Source organism: Vicugna pacos, chromosome 20 (assembly GCF_048564905.1).
Source record: "Vicugna pacos chromosome 20, VicPac4, whole genome shotgun sequence".
NCBI lineage: Eukaryota > Metazoa > Chordata > Mammalia > Artiodactyla > Camelidae > Vicugna > Vicugna pacos.
The window spans coordinates 42,373,442-42,387,278 of NC_133006.1; the positions used below are offsets into that span (position 1 = coordinate 42,373,442).

The following is a 13,837-nucleotide window of genomic DNA, read 5'->3' on the forward strand; positions in this document are numbered from 1 at the left end:
CGAGTCCTCATCGGCCATGTCATTGACCTCAATGTCCAAACCCTCTTCCTTCCGTGGAGGTCACGGGGTGAAGCTGGAAATTCCAACCCCCCTAGTCACCCCAGTTTTAGGAGCTCTCTGCCAGAAACTGGGATCAAAGACCAAATTCATTCTTTATTAAATCACAACCCTGAGTGAAAATAACCTCTTGGGAGCCTGGAAAAGTGTAGGGGTTACACATCAAATGCTAAGTGAGCTCCACGCAAAGGGTGGGGTCACAGAGGCACACGATGGAACCTGCGTTTAAGGACCTTGAATCCAGCCAGGACACAGGAGGGACAGAAGGGCCTCAGTGGCTGCCCCTCTCCCCCTGGGAGCGGTGGCCAGTCACTGCCGGGTCCCCCGTCGCCTGCACAGCGGGGTCCCGTGTGTACCACCATCCGGGGTCCTCGGTCGGCAGCTCACTATCTTGACAGCCTGATTTTAGGGTTTTTGTTTCTCAGAAAAGTTGTGCACTATTTAGGGACGAGAAGGACTGCTTTATTTCTATTGTTTAAAGAATCTTCAAAGGATCTTGCCAGATACTCTATCAGGCTGAGCCGGAGGCGTCCACACATCACCACATACCCGGGTGGCAGAAAGGGCTGAAGAGGAGAGATTCCATTTTTCTGCTGTTACGAGGATTTGCATGGAGATTCCCACCACCCGTAAACTGGTGAGATTCTTACACAGGGACATGCGCTCTGCTTTCAGTTACTCCGGGAGACAAAAAGCTTTGTAGCAATAGTCACCGCAGCTGAACTTCCCTTCCGTCATTTCTGCCCTTATCGTCCGGGCAGTGACCTGCCTCATCGCTCAGTCATGTGCTCGGAGGAACCGAAGAACCGTCTGGTATTTGAGGCCATTTCCTGCTTTTACAAAAGCTTAGTTTGATAAACACATCGAATGTTGACTTTGGCCCGGTTGCTAGGGATACAAAAGTGAAACACAGCCTCGCCCCGCATAATCATCGAGTGACGTTACGAGAGGGAGAGGCTCCTGTACCCCCAGTGCAAGCCCGCCTCCCCTCCGGAGCTCGGCATCGCGTCGGGGCCCAGGCCGGGCGCCCTGCTAGGGTTCGCGGCGTGAGGCTGAAACACACCAGTGCATCTCCAGCCCTGGAGGCGGCCCGTGGGACAGGACAGGTCCCAGGACGGTCACCAGGCTCTAGGCCCGGACACCCCACCCTCCGCAACGGTCCCACACGGACTCCTCTTCCTCCCAGTCCCGCTGGGTCCCTCCTCACCTGAAGCGGCAGGACTCTCCTCGTTGTCATCCCCTCGGGCTTGGAAGGCTTCCTTCACAAAGCCAAACACGGCTGCAGTCTCACTGCACCCGGCCTGCCTGTTCATTTACGGATGTTGCTCTATTTTATAAACCATTTACTAGTGCCCTTCTGGTCATTCCTAAATTCTTTCTAAAAGAATTACAATTTGCCTTCTTGCAGGGATGACAGTCGCCCCGAACTCTCTGAACTCCACCTTGTTAAGAATACTTGCAAACATCTGGGAAAACCCGGGAATCACTGAAGGCGACAGCAGATGTATGGGACTCTGACCTGCAGACGTGGTGACCGCAGTGCAGCGTGAGGAGCTGGCCCTCGGCTGACGGGCTGTGGGCACGCATGTTATTACAGCGTGTGTGGGTGAGTGCTGCTTAGACCCAGTCTCTTTCTTTTTTAAGAAAGACAAAATTGTAGAGGTGGTGCCTGCCAGTTCCCTGATTTGTTGACAAAACCTGTCCCCAGGAGTGTCATGCACTTCAGAGGAAGGCAGTCCGAGCAGGCTGATGAGGAGTGTGCTGGAGAAACGTCTTAAGCTAAGGCTGTGTGGACCAGCGCAGGCACTGTCTGGAAGCTCTAGGGCTCCGTCATGGGCTGAACTGTGTCCCCTCCACTTTGCATGTTGAAGTCCTAACCCCCAGGACCTCTGAACGTGACCGTATTTTGGAGATGCCTTTAAAGAGGTAATTAGGGTAAACTGAGGTCACATGAGTGGGCCCTAAGCCAATATGACTGATGTCCTTGTAAGAGGAGGAAGTCTGGACACAGATGCGCCCAGAGGGAAGACGTAAGGAGAAGGCGGCGTCTGTGAGCTGAGGAGAAAGGCTCTCAGAAGGGGCCAACCTGACTGGCACCTAGATCTTGGACTTCCAGCCTCCAGAGCTGTGACGCAACCCATTTCTGTTGTTTAAACCCCCCACCTGTGGTCCTCTGTCACGGCAGTCACAAAAACTCATTCAGATTTCAAGAATCACAATGTTTTCTTTGGGTTTTTAATGGAAATGAGTGTCTAAACGCCAGAGATGACTTTCTGCTCATCTGTATCAGGTGAATATTCTGTGTTGAGTTTATGTTCTCAGTAAGTTAAAGTCCTTTTGCCTTCCTCTTTCAATCAGCTGGCTGGGGCCCCCTGGTTTCAGTCTCATCACTTTCTTTCAGAATGTGAAGAAACAGAGGCAGAAGATGCACCACGGCCCGTGCGGAGGAGGTGCGGGCTCGGGGGCTGGAGTTGACCCACGTGGCTAGGGGTCCGGGTGTGGTCATTCCTGATGCCTGATGACTGAGTGGAACCAGACGTCTGAGTCATCACTTGGCAGTGTGCTTGCACACCCGCAGCTAAAAAACACCCTTCTGAGCCCCTGATCTTGGCTTAGAGACAGTTAAAAAATTAAGTGCAACTTAAGTTGTGGCAGAGGAAGGTCAGCCCATTTTCTGAGACGTTCAGACGCTGCCCTGGGTGACGGGAGATTTGCACAGCTCCAGAGGGCCTTTCCCATCCAGTGTGCTGGGCGCACCACCAGGAGATGGGTAACCCTGTGACCCTGCTCTTCCTCCGGCTGAGACCCGAGGCGTTGTTGAAATCTGCCAGCCCCGTGAAGAGACACGTGGTCCTAGTCTTCAAGGAGTTCACAGCATCCAAAAGAGAAACAAGCCCACGTTTAAGACGAGACAGAACGAGATAATAAAATACACGTGTGGAGCTCTTTGCCATTTAGGGAGCACTTTCAATCCACGTGTATATTTGATCTTCATAGCAACTCTAGGCCACCAGCAAAGCAGGAAGCGTTGTCTTCACTTTACACATGAGGAATCCAGGACGAGAAGGTTGGTAATTTGTCCGAGATGGCTGAGGTAGTAAGGGGCAGAGCTGGGGAAACAATGCAGGTGTTTGATTACAGAGAGGCAAACAAGAGAGGAAGATGGAGATAAAGTGAAAAGCCCAGGAAAGAGACTGAGGGACTGCGCACGGGAGGGGAGCGGGGGAAGGGCACACACTAAGCTAAAGGACCCTCAGGGACAGAGGTGGGGGGGGCCAGAAAGTGGTCACAGACGGACGGAGACGGAGTGCCAACTGTCGGAAGGGCTGGAGCGCGTTTAATTCACGCTTAGTTCCAGGCCGTCGTCTGGGACCCGTTTGTTCTTACCTCCGGGCCGTTACTTGTGCTCTGGGCGTAACGTGATCTTGAAGGTTGGAACACTGTCTAAACCTCTCTTTCTGGAGCCTGACCTGACTCCTGGCACTTCAAAGCTCGCTGGGAATGTTTATTGTGGAAACCACTGAAACTCTTCGGTCGGAGAATGACTGGGCGGCCAGTCGGAGGCTGGGCTGGGGAAGAGGGACCAGGGCCTGAACCAGGGGCGGGGCCGTAGGAGAGGGGACGCCTGTCACCCTTGACGTGAACTGGGCTGTGCTCTGTTTGCTCACGGAGGCATCGTGCTTTTTGCCCAGAAAGCTTTCATCAATTGATGAAAACGCGATGAAGCCAAACTGTTTTGCAGACCCTGAGCCAGAGCTGTCTCTTCTTCCAGCCGCCTGGCAAAGGAAAGGAAGGGAGGCAGGAAGGAAAGAGGCAGAAATTCTTAAGGCCGTGACCTCCCTTAAGGGTCCTTGCCCTGGTGACTGTAAACACGGTTGAGCCCAGCTGAAGGGGAAGTTTTGTGTCCCAAGTCCCTTTCCCCGTCCTCCTGCTTGGGGCACTGAATTCTGGGCTATTTCCACTCCGCCCTTCAGAGAACCAGAAACTTAAATACCCTCCCCCCAGCGAGGCCCAGCGGCCCAGCGGCCCCCCGGCTGGACGCGGCCCTCCCTGCCGGACACACCCAAGCGCGTGCCCCCACTCCATCCTCCCAGCGTCTGTTCAACGGCCGGTTCCTTTCCACTCCTGCCCACTCCCAGGTCTGCTCTCTGAGGGCAGGACCAGGTCTGCCTTGTCAACCACGGGAGGAGCTTGGCACAAAGGTTTTATCAATGCCTGCAGACTCCCGTCTCCCCTAGGCCAGCCTTTATTTACAGTCTGCCTTCTACCTCTTTTGACAGAAGGGAAGTCGCTTTCCAACCCATAAGCATATTTCTGGTAACCAGGCCACAGAATTTCCTGCCACAAAATGTGGTGGAAGGTCTACTCTCAGTGAGGCGGGTGCAGGGACAGAGGTCTGGGCTGCCGCCGTCACTCTAGCTGGCGGTGCAGGGGGCCTGCCCTGGACAGACGATTCGGGGGTCGGAAGCGGTGATGCGGTCCTCTCGCCCGTCCCACACACCACACACAGGAAATAGCCCTTTTCTGGAGAAGCAGAAAGGGGTTGCTTTAGCTGATACTGAGCTGAGGCCGAATCTTGGAACCTTTTTATTTTCCCCTTTACTAATATTTTTATTTACTTTTTTCTATGTTTTTATTGTGATAAAATACCTGTGACATAAAGTTTACCTTTGTAACTGCTCGTAAGTGTACAGTTCAGTGTCACCGAGTCTGTTCACACCGTCTATCCACAGAACTTTCCATCTTCCCCAGAGGGAACTCCATCCTGGTTAAACACTAACCCCTCCCACCCCCCGCCCCCGGCCCCCGGCCCCCACTCTCTGTGACTCTGACTCCTCCGGGGACCTCGTACACGTGGAGTCGCACAGTGTCTCTTCTTTTGTGACTGGCTTGCTACACTGAGCACAGTGTCCTCAAGGTTCATCCGTGTGGTAGCAGGCGTCAGAATTTTCCTTCTTCTTTCAGGCTGAGTCACATTCCACTGCATGGATGGACCCCATTTTGTTTACCCATTTGTCCTTCGAAGGACACTTGGGTTGCTTTCCCTCCGTGGCTGTTGTGATTAATGCTTCTGTGAACACAGGTGCACACATACCTCTTCAAGACTCTGTTTTCTATTCTTCTGGGATCATACCCAGAAGTGGAATGGCTGGATCATATGGTACTTCTAGTTAAGTCTTTGAGGATCTTCTATACTGTTTCCCACAGGGGCTGCACCGTTTCACATTCCCAGCAACAGCGCACAGGGTTCCAGTTTCTCCACATCCTCCCTTGGGAACCCTTTCCAGAGAGGCATTTGTGTTTCTTCTTGGCTCATTGTTTTCAGGGATCAGGGTCCTCCAGCCTGGCTTGGGCTCCCATCAGTGGACGGACGCTCTTTCCACATCACCTCTCCTCTGCTTCCAGCAAGACAGCCTCCCTCTGCGGCTCCTATCCCCCGCCAGATGCCACACAGAGCGACCGGTGTTCCTTCCTTTGTAGAACATCCTGGGACCCGTCCAGTGCTTCCAGAGAATCTGTCAGAGTCGGAGAGAGCCTCTCTGCTCCTAGGGGACTTCCTTTTCTGCGTCACAGGCTGGTAGACACTCTTCAAACACATCCCACTGTTGGTTTTACCCCAAAACCTGGGCTCCTTAGGAAGAGTGTCCATGCAAGCACAGTGACCAGAGGCTTCTCGCCCCTGCCTGCCGTGGAGGTGCCCTGGCTCCCATTCTCCGTGAAGGTTAGTTGCCCTGTGGTGACAACCCAATAGCACGCAGTTAGCTCCCTCCTCGCATAAGCTCTTTGACCCTTTTACCACAAGCACATATTTCTGGGGCAAGTTTCGTTTTCATTTTGAGGTGGAAGAAAATGTACCAAGAACAAACCCTCTTAGTGAGACAAGAGGGAAGGGGGCAGGGCACAGCCAGTGAGGACACGACGTAGATGGGTTAGAACCCACTCGGCCCCAGACGGTGGAAGGCTTAAAGCCTGGTGGCCCTTGAGGCCCAAGGTGGCGGGAGATTTGACCTCAGCAGAACTTGAGCTTCATTATACGCTCATCATAATATATTAGCTGCTAAATGACACTGCAAGGGGCACCATCACAGCTCCCAGGCTGACCGTGAAAGGTCAAAAACTGGGCGGCGGCCCAGCTCCTGGGAACCCCTGCCCCTTCCTCAAAGTGGCTGGAATAACTCTCCCACTTGTCAGCATACGGAGCTCCCAAGCCCCGTCAAGACCCACCGCCCTGCACGCCGAGCGCGCTCTCGCCTTCTGCGGCGGCCCGCGCTCTGTCTGTGGACGGCGCGTCTCTCTGAGTAAATCTGCCTTCACTCTGCCGCGGCTTGTTCATGAACCCTTTCCTGCGCGCCTCGCTCGGCAGCCCGTCCCAGGGACTTGCCCGAGACCTGGGGCAGGACCACCCTCTGGCGCCTGCTTTCCTGCAACATTACCACTTCCTGACTGTTTAGATGCAGATGCAGAGCTGCTGACCGGCTCGGAGACGTAGGCTGAGTTCTGTGCCAAGGAGGCGAGACTCTTCACCATCAGCTACCCAGCAATTCACGGATAGATTCGGAGTAGCTGGTGATACATAAACTTGAAGCTAATTACTAATTATTTGAAAGCAGTGACTAATCCGTTATTTGAAAGCAGCGTGACTGTCATCATCAACCAGCTGTGGGTTTAAGATGACGAGGGAACCAGAGGGGGTTCCCTCCGACTGATGATGAAGCTTGAGTGTGCTTGACCTTCAGCTCCTTTTGCCCTGCGGCTGACAATGAAATCAACACTTTCCTGCAGGCCCCAGGTGACCGATGGCTGCTGACATCAGGGTCCTTGGGGACCTGGTGTCGCTTCTAGGCCTTGAGATCTTCTGGCCTGGGGCCTCTTCTCTTGGGCCTCAAAGTCTTGGCATGATTTTGTAATGAGATTATATGTAGAGTCACAGTGAAAAGATGGCCCCAAGTCCTTTAATTATGAAACTTAAGCTCCCATCCCATAACAGAGACCCCACGGCGAAGTTTCACTGGTCCCATGGTTACCGCGGCGAGGGCACTGCTAGATGGCGCCGGCAGTGAAGAGCATCCGTTTGTCAGATGCAGAATTTTAGAACATGCTGAAATGCTTAACATTTCTACTCCTCGTCCTCCTCCTCCATCTCCTTTTCCTTCTCCTTCTTCTTCTTAAACTCAAAAAGCGATATTGGCCTGGCCTGGCCTGAACCCGAGGGCGCTGCCTCAGGGGCAGGGACTTGGCTGCCACATCCGGGTCGGCTGCGGGGCAGCAGTGCGTGGCCCACCCGGGGACCCAAGGGCCCACTCCTCTCTTCTTCCAGGTGGAGGAGGAGCTCGTGAATGAGAAGCTCAGTGGTGGACAAAGCCAGGAGCGAGGGACCGGGCAAAGAACTGCAGCTGGGGGTCTGCTCTGGGCGGTTTGGGGATTACCGAGCCCTCGACAAGCCAAGGCTGACTCTTCCAGAGTGTCGTCCAGGAGAGAGTTGTTCCTGTTCACGGTAGTGCACAGTCCTCGGTGGAGGTCAGTCAGGATGGCTCCTGGGGGGCCGGCTGAGGTGTGGGGCGCACAGGCCCCCCGGGGCGGCTGCCTCTGATCTCGAGCACTCTGCTCCCGTGGGAGCCACGTCCCTCCACTCCCCTCCACTGCTCTGCTGGCCTCCCCTCTTCCATCACGGTGTGCGTGAACTTGACCTCAGCCCCCAGCAGGGGCAACCCTCCAATAAAGGTGCTCGTCTGAAATTCTGAGCTCAGAACTTAAGTGATTTGTGCATTTTCGCTTTATTTTCAGACGACTTAGGATGCTCTGTGGCACCCTGGCAGGAGAGCAGGAGCAGACTGTAATTTGGGCTTAGAGAGAAAACGCCTGTTCTAGATTTGGGGGAGCAAATGGCTCTTCACCCGCGGTCCTCCAGCCTCCTCTCCACAGAGTGCATCTCCTGTCCCTTGAGTGTCCTCTGTCCCCACTCACACCTTGACCTTCATGAAACCCCCCTGTGCCTCAGGCCACCTACCCATTCATCTCGTAGTGACAACTTCCTGTCCTCTGCTCTCGGGATAAAGGTCCCAGGTAGAGATGCCTCGGCTGTTCAAACAGCTTGAAAATGAGTCTGAAACATTTTGGCAGCAAAAGGAATGGAGACGGCGCTCGGTCAAGACTCCTGCTTGGCGTTGGCCATGTGAGCTGGTCCCCTTTATGGAACAGAATCTTTAAACACAGACTTACACAAGAGACAAGGGAATTTAGACTATTTGGACACCACGTAAATGCTGTTGATGAAAAACTAATCAGTCCATCTAAGAAAGAAACGAAAATTTTTATTCAAGCCAAATTTGAGGATTAAAAGCCAGAAATGACATCTCTGTTCTGCTGGGTAGAAGTCGAGGTACAGGTTTATAAGCTTTTTGAGACAGAGGGCTGGACATCAGATGATGCGTTATTGACAGTCTACACAATCCTGGTCTGTGTCACCCTGGTGGTTCACGTGGCCCCTCACAGGGTCGAGATGGAATGTCACCTTTGCGGAGCTGTCTTGTTGATTCTAGGAGAATGTTGTTCTTTGCAGTGGACAGGTCCTGCCAATGGGGGAGGGGTTTGGTGGATGCTTTAGGCAGATACTCAGAGCACGGTGTCGGGGGAAGGGGAGAGAAGGGCAGAGGGCAGAGAAGAGTTTTTGTTTAAATGTTTCTTGTCTTGCCATAAGATGCATATTTTATTTCACAACATGATAGACTGTAGATTGTAAGAAATTATGAGCACTGTCTCACCCAGGGAGGGGAGAAGTTTGATTTCTGTAGAATAAGGTTTAGACTCATTTTTAAAAACTAAACAGGAAACTGTGTGCTTTTGAGGGGGGGAATTTCCAAAACATTTGAATGTTGGCATTTTACCCAGACTTTCCAAGGTCAACTGCAAGGTTAACACTCAGGCCCGAGCTTACTGAGCAGCCCCAGAGACCAGGCACTGAAGGGGCCGAAACACAGCCTGGGTTTTTGGGGTTTCACCCGAGGAGCTGTGACTCGAAAACATGTCTCGTCTGTTATCAGCATCCTCTCGTGACCGACAGAGGTGTTACTAATTGAACAGCTAATTACACGGTTTGTGGATGGTGGGGACCAGGTTTCTTACAGTTGGAGGGTGAGTTACAGCAGAGAAACCTGACAGCCACGGCCTCAGCCAGGTGATAGGGGTGGACATCAGCTGTGACAGTCATGTCGATAGATGACACGTACCCTGGAAGTCATGCGAAGAGACACTTCTTCCTCCCAAAGGCTAATAACCCCTGTGTCACCACGAGAAAAATGTCAGACAAATGCCGGCTGGGGAGCTCTTCTAAGCTTCCATGGCCGTCAGAAACAAGAGAAGTCCAGGTAGCTGTCACAGCTGACGGAGGTGGATGCTAAGTGAGTGTGACCTCCGGACTGAGGTCCTGCGATAGAAGACCGACATCAGGTGAGAACCGAACCAGGACGAATAAATTAAGGACTTCAGCAAATGATGCATCAACATCGATTCACTAGTTGTGACAACTGTGCAATATTAACGTAAGGTGCTAATAACAGGGGAAACTGTACGGTCTTTGCATCTTTTCTATAAATCTAAAACCACTGTAAAACAAAAAGTCTATTAAAAAGAGAAAGGGATTTAAGAGACATAACAACTAAAAACAGAGATACTATTTCTAGCCAGTGCAATGAGGTAAGAAAAAGAAATAAGAGGCGTGCAGGATGGGAACAAAGAAGTAAAACTGTTCTTACTTATTCAGATGGTGTGCTTGTCTGTGTAACAACTCTAAAGGCATCTACGAAAAAAAAAAGCCCTCTTGAACTAATAAGTGAATTCAGCAGTGTCTCAAGGTGCAAAGTCTACATAAAAAAAGAGAAAATATTTTCATATAATAACAATCAATATGTAGAAACTAGAATTATAAATATAGCACCGTTTACAATCATGTCAAAGGAAATAAGTATTTAGGTATAAATCTAATAAAACATGTACAAGATCTTATGTTGAAAATTGCAAAATGCTGATGAAAGAAATTGAAGAAGATCTGAATAAATGGAGAGCCGTGCTGTGTTCGTGAGTTGGAAGATTCGACACCGCAAACAGCCAATTCTCCCCAATTATCTGTCAGTTTAGGACAGTTGCTATCAACATCCCCAAAAGATAGTTTGAACACACAAACTTATTTCAAAATTTATATAGAAAGGCAAAGGACAGGATTTCTAGAATAGCTAAACAAAAGGTGAAAAATAAGAATACAGTGGGAAAAATCACTCCGCCCAGTGGTAAGGCTTGTTGTCCAGCCGCAGTCGCCAAGACAGCGCAGTATCGGTGGGGGGCAGATGCATGGACCAGGAAAGAGAACTCAGAAACACATCCACAGAGATGTGCCCAGCTGATTTCTGGCACATGTGCAAAAGCAATTTAACAGAGGAAAGAGAGCCTTTCCAACAAAAGGTGCTGGAGCAACTGGACTTCCGCGGGTCAAAAGCAGACCTTGACTTATCTCTCACATCTTATGTAAAAATTAACTCAAAGTGAATCACTGGCTTACGCACAAAATATAAAACTATAAAAACTTTTAGAAGGTGTCGACTGAAATAAACGCTCAGCCTAAAAGTTAAGAATTATGTTTTATTTGGCGGGAGGACTCGAGCCAGGATGACAGCCCTTCAGATGGCTCAGAGTGGCTGCTCAGAAGAGGTAGGGGAGGAGCCAGGATATACAGGAGCTTTACAACAAAGACCAGGTAGTTGGAACAATAAAAGATTACTTGTTATCTAAAGAAAACCAGGCATCTCAAGTTCAAGAATTTAGTGCTTTTCTGTGTATGGGAGGAAGCAAACATTTGGGCTCACTGAATTCATCCCTTTGACAAGCACCTCGCTATCTTGGGCCAGTGTCCTGTCCTTTCTTATTCTGAGTCCCCTCAGAGGGCACCATTGTGAGTGGCTGCAGAGGCCGGGCTGCAGTCCTGTCCCCACTGGGGGGTGGCAGCAGCCGCTGATGACTTGGTTTCAGCATTCTTTGTTTACTGATGTGGTTGCAGTATTTTTCGTTCACAAAGGAAACAAAGAAAAAATCTTCAGGACCTGGAACTAGATGAAATGTTCTTAGGCTTAACACCAAAAGCACAACCCATAAAAGGAAACACTGATAAACTGGACCTCATCAGATTAAAAATGTTTTTTTTCCTCTGCAGAAAATTCTGTGAAGAAAATGAGAAAACAAGCTACAGCCGGGGAGATAATATTTGCAAACTGCATATCTGACAAAGGACTTGTGTCTAGAATGTATAAAGAACTCTCAAAAGCCAACAGCAAAACAAAAATTCCAGTTAGAAAATGGGTGAAAGACAGGATCGTTGGAGAGGATTACAGATGTAAATAGACACATGGAAAGACGCTCAACCTCATCAGCCATCAGGGAAATGCAAATTAGAACCTCGGGGCAACATCACTCCACACCCGCGGCCTGCATCCGACTCCGAGCTTTCTTTGTCTCGAAGCTGGGCGAGCTCGGCCTGTCAGACCTTCAGGGTGCAGCCTGCTGTGCGTTAGGCAGGGCAGCTCTCCTTCCTCACACGCTGCCGGCTCCCCTCAGCACCAGCAGGACCCGCCTGGGCAGTGAGACAGGCTGGGGCCCGGGACCTGGGACCCTTTCATGAAGTGCCTGGGCCCGGAGAAATGTCTCCTCGACCAACAGGATACAAAGAAACTACAAGGGACTAAAAACAACGCTCGACTGTACCGTTGGGACAGTTGTTAACAATGCGATACCAAAAGGCCGCAAACCAACCACATCTGAGTTGCTGGCAGCAAAAGCAGGCACTGCCCATGATCCCTGCTCATGCCCTGCCAAGGGGGCGGGCAGACCACTGAGCCACACCCGCCTCGGCCCAACCCACAGGTCTGCCCGAGCCCTCACCCCATTTAAGGGACTGTTAGCGGGTGGAGGGACCCCAAATTAGGACACCCACCAAAGTGCGTGTCCTGGCCACCGGCTGTGGAAGAATTTGCACAGCAGAGGCAGAGGGTTGATGTGAGCGGCCGCTTTATTGCTCAGAAGGGAAAACGGGGGAAAAGTGGTCGCGCAGGGAGGAGGGAAGAAAGGCGCTCCAGCCAGGAGCCGGCGGCCAGGACGCCAGCTCCACCAGGCGGGCCGCGGGGCCTCTTGATAGAAGGCACTGCCATTTTTCATCTTCATTCCGATGGTGGAATTATTTATTTTCTGCCACAGGCTGCTTCCTCCCTCAGAGCTCAGCCCTGAAACAAAAAGCTAATGCAGAGACTTCCCGTGGGAGCAAAGGAAGAGATACCGGGGTCTGTCCTTGGAGTTCCAGCTGCCAGCTGCGGGGTGAGGGAGACGCCTGCCTTCCCGGCGGCTGGCACGCCCTCTCCCAGGCTGTTAGTGAGCCCTGCCGGCCAGCCTGCCCCGCTGCGCTCGCAGGGCCAGCTCACCCCGGTCCCTGCTCTCGCTCCCGGTGCTGCAGCACGAGTCCCGGCACACCCTGCCTGAGCCCCTCATCTGGCCTCTCAGCAGTCCCTACTGACTAGAGAGTCCAAGAGCCCGGGAGGGTGGCAGCAGGCACCCCTCTGCAAGCACCCTCTGCTTCCCAGCACTGCCCTTTGGGTTCCTCCCCACTCCCACCTCCCACCCTGAGAAACTCAGCTGTCCTCAGCACGCATCTCCTGGCTTCTTCGGGAGGCGTCTTGAGGTGGCAAAGTCTCCCATGACGCTGTGGACACGGAGACCCCCGGGAAGCACCATCCCGGAGGCTTTGCTTGGGGAGTAAACCCATCACTTCAGTGCAAAGGACAGGGCCACGCTGTGTCAAGAGGGCGAGCACCGTGAGCTAGTGATGGGGTGGCCGGAGAGGCCACCGCAGAGAGAGCTCCTGCTGGGCTGTGCTTGCTGTTAGTCAAGCGGGCACCTTTGGGCCAGAGGGATGTCTGCTGTCCGACAGTAGACTTTCCAGTCACACTGTCATGAGTTTTCAGCCCCTTCAGCTGGGAGTGCCTGTCTGACCGCATGTGATGTCAGCATCAGGAAGAGCCAGGTCATCTGTGGGTTTATATGTGATGTAGGCAAAATAGATTTGGTCTTTGTCCCCGTTCCTGAAACTTGCGGGATTTCCTGAGTGACTGGTGTGTGGTTACCTGTAAGGAACCCCTTCACGTACACTTGCTTCTACGAGACTGAAGTGCCTCACTGGATACTGTCACGGGAGGGGCTGTCCCCACTGAGAAGACCAAGCCCGGAAAGGTGGGGACTTTCAGGTGCCCTGTACCACCCCCCCACCCCCCCGCCACAAAGATCTCTGTGGGAGGGAGAGGGGCTGGGGACTGAGTTCAATCAAGTGGCCTTGGCTTAAGAAAAACCCTGAACACTGAGATTTGGAGAGTCTCTGGGTTAGTGACACATCGGGGTTCTGGGAGGGGAGTCCCAGGGAGGGCACGGGAGCCCCCTCCCCACCCCCACCCCCCCGTCCTGTGCCTCCCTCCTGTCTGGCTGCTCCCAAGCTGTGTCCTTTCCTTTACGATAAACCGGTAAGAGTAAGCCGAGCACCTTCCTGAGCTCCGTGAGTCGTCCTGGAGGACGACAGACACTGAGGAGGGGCTGCGGGAACCCCTGAATTTACAGTCAGAGGACAGGTGGGAAGCTGGGACTTTTGACTGGTGCCTGCAGCCGGGGAACCCCTAGCTGTGGGGTCTGCCCAGCGCCGGGCAGCGAGTGTCGGAGCCAACTGAATCGCAGGACCCCAGCCGGTGCCGGCTGGTGG

General features: G+C 52.5%; 1 long non-coding RNA gene across 1 annotated transcript; it reads left to right on the forward strand.

The window, feature by feature from the left end:
• The first annotated feature begins 1,062 nt into the window (after positions 1–1,062).
• LOC116284429 (uncharacterized) lies at positions 1,063–7,801 on the forward strand. Its single transcript, XR_012062508.1, has 4 exons — positions 1,063–1,663; positions 1,766–2,347; positions 2,459–3,124; positions 5,266–7,801. It is a non-coding gene; the product is annotated as an uncharacterized lncRNA (long non-coding RNA).
• The last annotated feature ends 6,036 nt before the right edge of the window (positions 7,802–13,837 follow it).